Source organism: Pinus tabuliformis, chromosome 1_1 (genome assembly GCF_031772625.1).
Source record: "Pinus tabuliformis cultivar Carrire ecotype Pingquan chromosome 1_1, CPIR1, whole genome shotgun sequence".
NCBI classification, from domain to species: domain Eukaryota; kingdom Viridiplantae; phylum Streptophyta; class Pinopsida; order Pinales; family Pinaceae; genus Pinus; species Pinus tabuliformis.
In genome coordinates this window covers 738,004,787-738,014,340 of record NC_142297.1, presented here as the reverse complement: position 1 = coordinate 738,014,340, position 9,554 = coordinate 738,004,787, and positions in this window count along the sequence as shown.

The window sequence follows — 9,554 nt, the reverse complement described above, 5'->3', positions numbered from 1 at the left end:
GAGGGAATTGTATTGTGGTTTTGTATAGGTGTGTATTTTGAGTGAGAAATAGAGAGGAGACTATGTGAGAGTGAAAAGGAAATTACAATATATCTGTTTTAGGTTGCATCTCTTCATTTTTCTGTATAATTTAAAGGAAGGATTGGTTGTTTCTACATGGACGTAGCCCAAATTATGTGAACCACGTATATCTGTGTCTCTCTTTTTTTATGCATTTTATGTGTTTGTGTTTCTACAATATTTATGTGTTCCATTGCTCTGTAATATATAATTTTGTAATAGCTGGTATCAGAGCCGAAGGTCTATTTGGTTGTTAAACTCGCAGGAGATAAGGGATATTGGTTCATGTGGGAGCAATGGCAGAAGATGGTAGGTTTAGGGTTGAGAAATTTAATGGACAAAACTGCCTAGTATGGAAGATGCAGATGGAAGATTTTCTGTATCAGAAAGATTTGTACCTACTATTGAGTGGAAAGACAAAGAAGTTGACGAGTATGACAAACACAGATTGGGAGCTTCTCGACAGAAAGGCACTTGTAACAATACGATTGTGCCTAGTGGCATCGACGGCCTTTAATATTTCATAGGAAACGACAACAAAGGTTTTAATGACGGAATTAGCCAATCTATACAAAAAAAACTTGGCCTCAAACAAGGTATTTCTTATGAAGCGTTTATTTAATATGAAGATGTCAAAAGGTGGATCTGTTGTTGATCATCCAAATGAATTTAATATGGTTACCAGTCAGTTAAGTTCTGCATGGGTAAATTTTGATGATGAAGTTAGGGATCTGTTATTTCTATGCTCATTTCCATAAAGTTGGAATGGTTTAGTTACGGCCATTAGTAACTTTGTCTCTGGATCTAGTACTTTAAAGTTTGATGATGTTTTTGGTGCCATTATTAGCGAGGAAATGTGACAAAAAATCTTCAGTGAGACATTAGTTAATACTTTGACTGCAGAGAGTAGGGGAAGAAAAATGGAAAGAGGAAAGAATGCAGGATATTGCAGTAAGTCAAGGAAAGGCAGATCCAAGTCTAGATCCGGGATAGTTTCCTGCAAATATGGGAAGAAAGGACACCTGAAGAAATATTGTAAGTCTCAGAAGGGAAAAGAAGGAGACACACAACAAGAAAACAATCATGAAGTGAATGTGAGAGGTGATGTGTTTCAAGATGCTTTGATTATTTCTTTAGAAAATATTATCGATGCCTAGGTGGTAGCTTCAGGGGCCTCATTCCATGCCATACCTCATAAGAAAAATTTTCATGATTATGTTCAAGGAGATTTTGGACAGGTTCATCTGGGTGATGATAAACCCTGTAAAATCATTGGAATGGGTAAAGTTTTCATAAAACAATAGAATGGAAACCAATGGATATTGAAGGAGGTAGGGAATGTTCCAAATCTGAAGAAAAATCTAATTTCAACAGGGCAGTTGGGAGGTGAAGGTTGTGTAACTACTTTTACAGATAAAACCTGGAAGGTCACTAAAGGAGCCCTAGTAATAGCAAAAGGAGAAAAGGTTGGTACATTATATTTATGCAACAATATTTATAATTTTGTTAATTCTTTAAACTCCACGGGAGTAGATACACCATTGTGGCATCATAGGCTCGGGCACATGATTGAAAGGGATGCAGATTCTCCACTCAAGAAATTTGTTTCTAGGTTTGAATCATGTTGATTTGGATTTCTGTGAGAATTGTGTTTATGGAAAACAGAAGAGAGACAGATTTCTCAGAGTTGGGAAAGAAAATAAGAGAGAGAAATTAGAGCTTGTACATACAAATGTATGGGGACGTTCTCAGGCATTGTCTCTTGGTGGTTGTCACTATTATGTTACTTTTATTGATGATGCAACTAGGAAAACCTGGATTTATTGTATTCGGAATAAATATGGTGTATTTGATACTTTCAAGAAATGGAAAGCTTTGGTTGAAAAGGAGTCAAAAAAGAAGTTGAAGTGTCTCAGATTAGAAAATGGAGGAGAATATTGCAGCAAAGAGTCTGATAAGTATTGTCCAGATCATGGAATTCGCAGAGAGAAGACAGTTCCAGGAACACCACAGGAAAATAGTGTGTCAGAAAGGATGAACATGACAATCATGGAGCGTGAAAGGTACATGAGATTGCATGCAGGTTTGCCTTTACAATTTTGGGTAGATGTTGTAGATACTACTATTTATCTAATAAGCAAAGGGCCTTCAAGTTCCTTGGATGGTGGTATTACAGGGGAGGCATGGAGAGGTAAAAAGGTAAACTACTCATTTTTAAAGACTTTCGATTGTGAATCCTTTGTCCACATTAATAAAGAAATAGAACAAATCTTGAGGCAAAATCAAAGAAATGTACCTTTATTAGATATGGCGTTAATGATTTAGGTTATCGCTTTTATGCTTATGAAATTCACAAAATCATTAGGACTAGAGATGTCATATTCAATGGAAGGGTCTTGTATAAGGATCAAATGCAGGGAAAGAAACAAGAAAAAGAAAATAGAAAATACAGAGCGCTTGATGAGATCACATAAAAAGTAAAGGTGTTTGAAAATTATAATGATCAACATCCACAACAACAACAGACACCTCAAACACTTGAAAGTGGTGTTAGAAGATCTACGAAGATAAGTAGTCCCCATGAACGATACTCTCCTTCACTATATTATGTATTGTTGATTGGTTCTAGTGAACCAGAATTTTATGAAGAAGCAATGCAGGTAGAAACAAAGAAGAAGTAGGAGCTAGCCATGAAAGAAGAGATGGACTGCTTGGTACATAATCAAACTTGGGACTAAGTCAAGTCGCCTACAAGTAAAACAACATTGTAGAATAAATGGGTTTACATATTGAAGGAAGAAGATGGAGGTAGGAAAATGTATAAATCTAGACTTGTGGTGAAGGGATTTGCATAGAAAAAAGGTATAGACTTTGATTAAATATTTTCTCATGTTGTTAAAATGACTTCAATCACAACTATTTTAATTCTAGTAGTAGCAAAATATTTGCATCTTGAGCAGTTAGATGTAAGGACAACCTTTATCCATGGGGATTTGGAGAAAGAGATCTATATGCAACAGCCCCAAGGATATAAGGTGAAAGGGAAGGAGAATCTAGTGTTTAGATTGAAGAATAGGGATTAAAATAGGCTCCAAGGCAATGGTATCTAGGATTTGACAGGTTTATGTCTTAACAAGGTTATACTAGATGTCACTCTGATCATTATGTTTATCTCAAAAGGAAAAATGATGGAAATTATATTATATTGTTATTGTATGTAGATGACATACTTGTTGCAGGGTCTAATATGCATGAAATAAATCTGCTCAAAGGAAAATTGGCAAATTCTTTTGCAATTAAGGGTTTAGGTGTTACAAAACAAATCCTTGCTATGAGAATAACTAGAGACAAGAAAAATCACAAATTAACATTGTCTCAGAGTGACTACATACAAAAGGTGTTGGAAAGATTTAATATGCAGAATGCAAAACTAGTTACTACACCTTTGGATATCCATTTCAAACTAAGTAAGGAGATGTGTCCCAAGGCTCAGGAAGAGATGAATTATATGTCTAAAGTTCCATATGCATCAACAATTGGAAGCCTAATGTATGCAATGGTCTGCACAAGGCCTGATATTGCAAATGCAGTGGGAGTTGTAAGAAGGTACATGAAAAATCTAGGAAAATAACATTGGATGGAAGTGAAGTGGATTCTCATGTATTTGAGAGGTACCACAAATTAAGAATTATGCTTTGGTGGTTAAAAAATTTCTCTACATGTATATGTTGATGTAGATATGAAAGGTGATAGAGATAACAGGAGGAGCACCATAGGGTATGTGTTTACTGTAGGTGGAACAACTTTCAGTTGGGTTTCAAAAATGCAAAGTGTTGTTTCACTTTCAACGACAGAAGAAAAGTATGTTTATGCTACAGAGGCTAGTAAAGAAATGATTTGGTTGCAACGGTTTAAAGATGAATTGGGTAAGAAGCAGGAGATGGGAAGGTTATACAGTGACAGTCAAAGTGCCATTCATCTTTCAAAGAAATCAACATTTCATTGAAAGACTAAACATATACATCTCAAGTACCATTTCATACGGTCTGTGTTGGAAGATGGACAGTCGAAGCTGGAAAAGATACACGCTAGCCAAAATCCTGCAGATATGTTAACAAAAATTGTAACTAGAAATAAATTGAGATTCTGCTCAATTTCAATTGGTCTTCAAGTATGATGATGAAGATGAGAAACAACTAGGTCCAAAGTGGAAGAATTTTCCAACAAATGAAGCAGCGATGGAGTTGCTATAATTAGTCTCCAAGTGGGAGATGTTTGGGCGTGCAGATGGTTGGACCCCAATTCATAACAGGGTGGAAACCATGCCCATTTGATCGCTGTTAAGGGGGTCCAGGGCAGAAAATGACAATTTTATAAGCCCCCCCCCCCCCACGGTGGGGGTTCAGGGGCAGTGCCCTTGAATCTGAAAATAGATGTAAAATTGCCTTGTAAAATATTGTAATTTTGTAGTCAATATGACTTATTAATTAGGTGGATGATCTGACGTCTGAAGTTATGTTTAATTTAAGGTTTTTTTTCACTAGAAGGAAACCCCTCGCTATATATGAGGGAATTATATTGTGGTTGTGTATAGGTGTGTATTCTAAGCGAGAAATAGTAAGGAGACTATGTGAGAGAGAAGAGAAAATTACAATGGATCTATGTAGGTTGTATCTCCTCATTTTGCTGGATAATATAAAGGAAGGATTGGATGTTTCTCCATGGGCATAGCCAAAATTGGGTGAACCACGTATATCTGTGTCTCTCTTCTTTTATGTGTTTTATGTGTTTGTGTTTCTGCGATATTTTATGTGTTCCATTGCTCTGTAATATATAATTCTCTAAGATACGTGATTAGGGCCTATTGTTGCACTTGTGGGCTGAAGCATGCAACACAGTTGTTTATTTGCATAACATAAGCCCTCATCGAATTATCGGGGTGAGTACACCAGAAGAAGATTCTTTAAGTAAGAAACCAGATGTGGCACACTTCAGAATATTTAGTTCTGTTAGTATACTATCATGTTACCAAGGATGCATGGAAAAATATAGAGCTAACAGCTGAGTTGGGAATATTTGTAGGGTACACTAATACACCTCACAACCATTGGGTGTACCAGCCATCCAATAGGATGACAATGGTTTGTAGAGATGTGAAGTTCGATGAAGAGAAGGTCATGAGATGTTCCCTTGATATGGAGCTTCAGTTACATCAAGATGAGGAGCTTTTACCTCCAAAGGAGGAACCTCGTGATGATTTGGAGCAGCCACATGCAGAGGAGCAGAGAGTGGAAGCAGCGCAAAAGTCCTTAAACTCTTGAAAGACATACTCTCCACCGTTGTCGCTTCTTAAGGCCCTAATCTTCTTTCCAAATTCTTTTTCAACCAGGGCTTTGAACTCACAAAACCTTGAGAAGGTTTGATCCTTCTTCTGCATGAAATAGATCCAACATTTACGAGAAAATCATCAATGAAAATCACATAATACCTTTGTTTAGCGGTGGAGGCTGTCGAGCATGGTCCACGCACATCTGTATGAACTCGCTCCAAGATTGCTTCAGCTCTACTGTCTCGATCATGAAAGGAATATTTTGCATACTTACCCAAGGTACAACCTTTGCATGTGTCCACTTGTTCAAGTTTACCTTTGGGAAGTCCGGTAGAAATCTACTGCATTATTTTCAAGGCCCCATGATGCAAGTGGCCCAACCTTCTATGCCATAACTCGCCAATATCTTGGCTTTGCACCAATTCTACTTTGGAACTCAATGCAACACAGTCATCTACCTCCAACTTGTAGAGATTCTTCACTCAGATCCCAATCCTCTTGGTCTGACCCGTGGCTATGTGTCTCAGGAATGCCTTTCCTTTACTGAAGACTACATCATAGCCTTTGTCTTCCAACATCGCAACCGATACCAAGTTTTTTTTAGTCTAGGCACATACTTTACATCAGTCAGGGTGAGAGGAGGTCCATGCTCCCTCTGAAACACAACCGTACCTTCACCTGAAACATAGTAATTTCCATCATCGCTCATTTCTATGTGCATATGGAGGTCTTTCTCCTCCAAGGTACTAAATAAACTCTTATCGTCAATCATGTGGAATGAGGCTCCACTGTCCAGGTACCAAACACAACCCACCATCGATGAAACCATGCATGCGATGAGGGTAAAATCCAATTCGAACTGTGAGGATAGTGCCTCACCATCTGATCCTTTCAAGGATCCCTTATTGGATTTCTTCAATGGACAATTAGTTTCATAATGGCCCACCTCATGACAATTAAAGCATCTCACTTTAGATTTGTCAATCTTCTTCCCTCCATGGGAAGAACTCGATTTGGAATGGAAAGCCTTCCCTTTCCCTTTCCTCGCCTTACTTTCTAAGGCTAGATTTTCTTCATCACCATGCTTAGATAAAGAACCATCTCTGGTGCTCCTCCTGATCTCTTCCTGCATCAAATCCGACTACAGTCGTTCCCAATCCAACAATTTCTCTCTTCCATTCACTGAGTCCTAGTAGCTATGCTAGCTCTTAGGAAGACTGAGGAGAGAAAGACTCACCATATCATCATCAAATGCCGTGATTCCTACACTTCCAAGCTCATCTCTGCAAGTGGTGAGCTTGTTCAGATATGTAGAGATCGTGTCACCCTTTTCACACTTGATTTTCTGAAGCTTGTCCTTCAGCGCCAGCTTCCTCTAGTCACTGCTATTTTGATATAGGTCCTTCAATGTCTTCCACATTGAAAATGGAGTCTCCTTCCCATGGAGACTTGAGACAATATGGTCTCAAACTCCCTCCAAAAGAATCCTCCTCGCTCTCGCCACACATTTCTTCCATTCTACCAATTCTTGGGCATTAGCTACTGCTGGCTTGGGGACTTCTTGATCAATGAAGTCCTTCAAACCATTGTCTTCTAATACCGCTTCCATGCGATCCTTCCATGCTATGTAATTCGAGCTACCATCTAGGGCATACTCAAGTCTCAAGCCATTGAATGCCATTGGTGAACTTTGATATGTGATAAGAAATCGATTTTGTACCTACAATCAAGAACTTCAAACTTTGAACTTCTCCCTTCTTTCTATATTGTTCTTTGCTTTGATCACCTTTGCTTTGGTACCACGTAGAAATTCTCACTGTAGATTAAACTGATTATGCAACGTACTAAAGCAAAATACTTAATCTACTTCTACAATCAAACTTGTGGAAGCTTAATTGATTTTGAGCAAGATCAAACAGAACACATATAACAGAGAAGAAGATTCAATTACACATAAAACACAGAAGAATACTCTGGGGAAAGCCTCAGCTAAAAACCCCGCTATCTGTATTATCATACAAGTGGAAATATCTCAGGATTACACAAAGCTTTAGCTCTCAAGCTATCCAGCTCTCAGTACAATCCCTCACTGTTGCTCATAGACAGAATAGACAACACATATGCCTTCTCCTCTGTCCTCCAAGCCTCCTATTTCCTTGCGCAGTTTCTCTTGGGTCCTCCAGCTGTAACCTGTGTGATTCTCACCTCACACACTGCTCTAACCTCTGTAGTAACTGTGCAATCCTCAAGGAATGAATTCCTTCTGCATGCAAGAGATTTCCTCGTGGGAATATTCTTGCAACTGATAGTACATTGTCCCTACCTTTAATCTCAACTGGCTCTTTGTCTAAACTCACATGCATGAGTTATTTATGAAAGAATATTCAGTTATCTAGAGAACACTAGTTGCATGCTTGCATGCAACTAGTGTTCTCTAGATAACATTAACTGACTGAACTCACAATTAGTTCCACAAGCTGTTTGGAACTAATTTAACTAGACTTAACTCAGTTAACTGAGCTAACTAATTACAACTCAAATACAACTCATCCTTATCTCCTTAATTAAGGAATAACTTCCTCAATCAAAGGGATAACTGTTGCATGACTTCACAAAGACTTCAAGTTTGAATTTCTCCAACTAATTAACTCAAGATGAATTAATTAATTATTTTTCAAATAGCCGATGAGGCTAAATTCGAATTTTAATTCTCAATTTTAATTCAAGGACAAATTAAAATTGTAATATATCCTGAAATGATATCTATAGCAATGCTATTTTTAGCATTTCTTGTTGCTATTTTAAACACTCCCTCTCAACAAGAAAGGGATTATCTGCCACCCCGATCCTGTCTCTGTGGAACTCGAATTTACACTTTGACAATGCCTTAGTCAAAATGTCAACATCTTGCTCCTCGGTTGAAATATACTACAGCAACATGATCCTCCTCGCCACACAGTCTCCGAGATGATGATACCAAATGTCGATATGCTTGGACCTGTCATGAAATACTGGATTCTCAGAGAGTTTGACACAACTCTGATTATCAAAATAGATCACAATTGGATCCATCCTCTGATCAAACAAACCAACTAGAATTTTCTGTATCCAAATGGCCTCACATGTTGCTTGACTTGCAGCCATGTATTCAGCCTTTGCTGAGCTAAGTGCAACTGACCTGTGTTTCCTACTGTACCAAGAAATTGCATCTGAACCAAGGTTGAAAATTCCTCCTGATGTGCTCTTCCGATTTGATGGACTCCCTGCCCAATCTGCATCTATGAAGCCATGGACTTAGTCAAGCTGCTTGCGGGTAAAACAACATTGCAGAATAAATGGGTTTACAAGTTGAAGGAAGAATATGGAGAAAAACAAAGGTATAAGGCTAGACTTGTGGTGAAGGGGTCTTCACAAAAGAAAGGTATAGACTTTGATGAAATTATTTCTCTTGTTGTTAAAATGACTTCAACTATAACTATTTTAAGTCTATGTTGGCATTATAATGCATGTTTCGTACTTGATGGCAACCCACTTGTAGCAGAACAACTCACTTGCATATGGTAACTAGATGAACCTACAGGAGAAATACCATATGTGACAGAATGCATGGCAGTGGTGTTTATAGATATGACAAAATGCAGGGAAGTTCAAAAGAATCAGTTCAGAAGTAATGTACAATGGAAAATCACATTATAATAGGTCTATTCATAGGTAACAAAGTAATGGTACAGAATAACAGGATGATGGAACAAAGGACTACATATTAGAATCAATCAATTAGGGAAAAATATTGTTTTCAGGTATGTTAAGTTGTATATGCGGGTTCACTATACAAAAAGAGTGTATACAAGCGAGTTCACTGTACAAAAAGAGCGTATGCGTATGCAAGGACTTTCACAAGAGGAAAAGCGCGTGTGGGATGGAAAATTAAGAAATTTAAGGTTAAAAAAATACCAAGGGTCAATACCATGGTATTAGCCCACAATATTGAGCAAAGTAACGGATACTTGATCTCGTCTAGGAATATCACAGGTTCTAAGTGTTGTTTTGGTTCGAGGTATTGAGAAAGGCCAAAAACTATATAAGGAGCAGAAGATCAAAGGGCCAGGTTTGCAAATGAAAGGGTTTTTCATGAATACTTCTATATGAAGAATATCTTATGTTG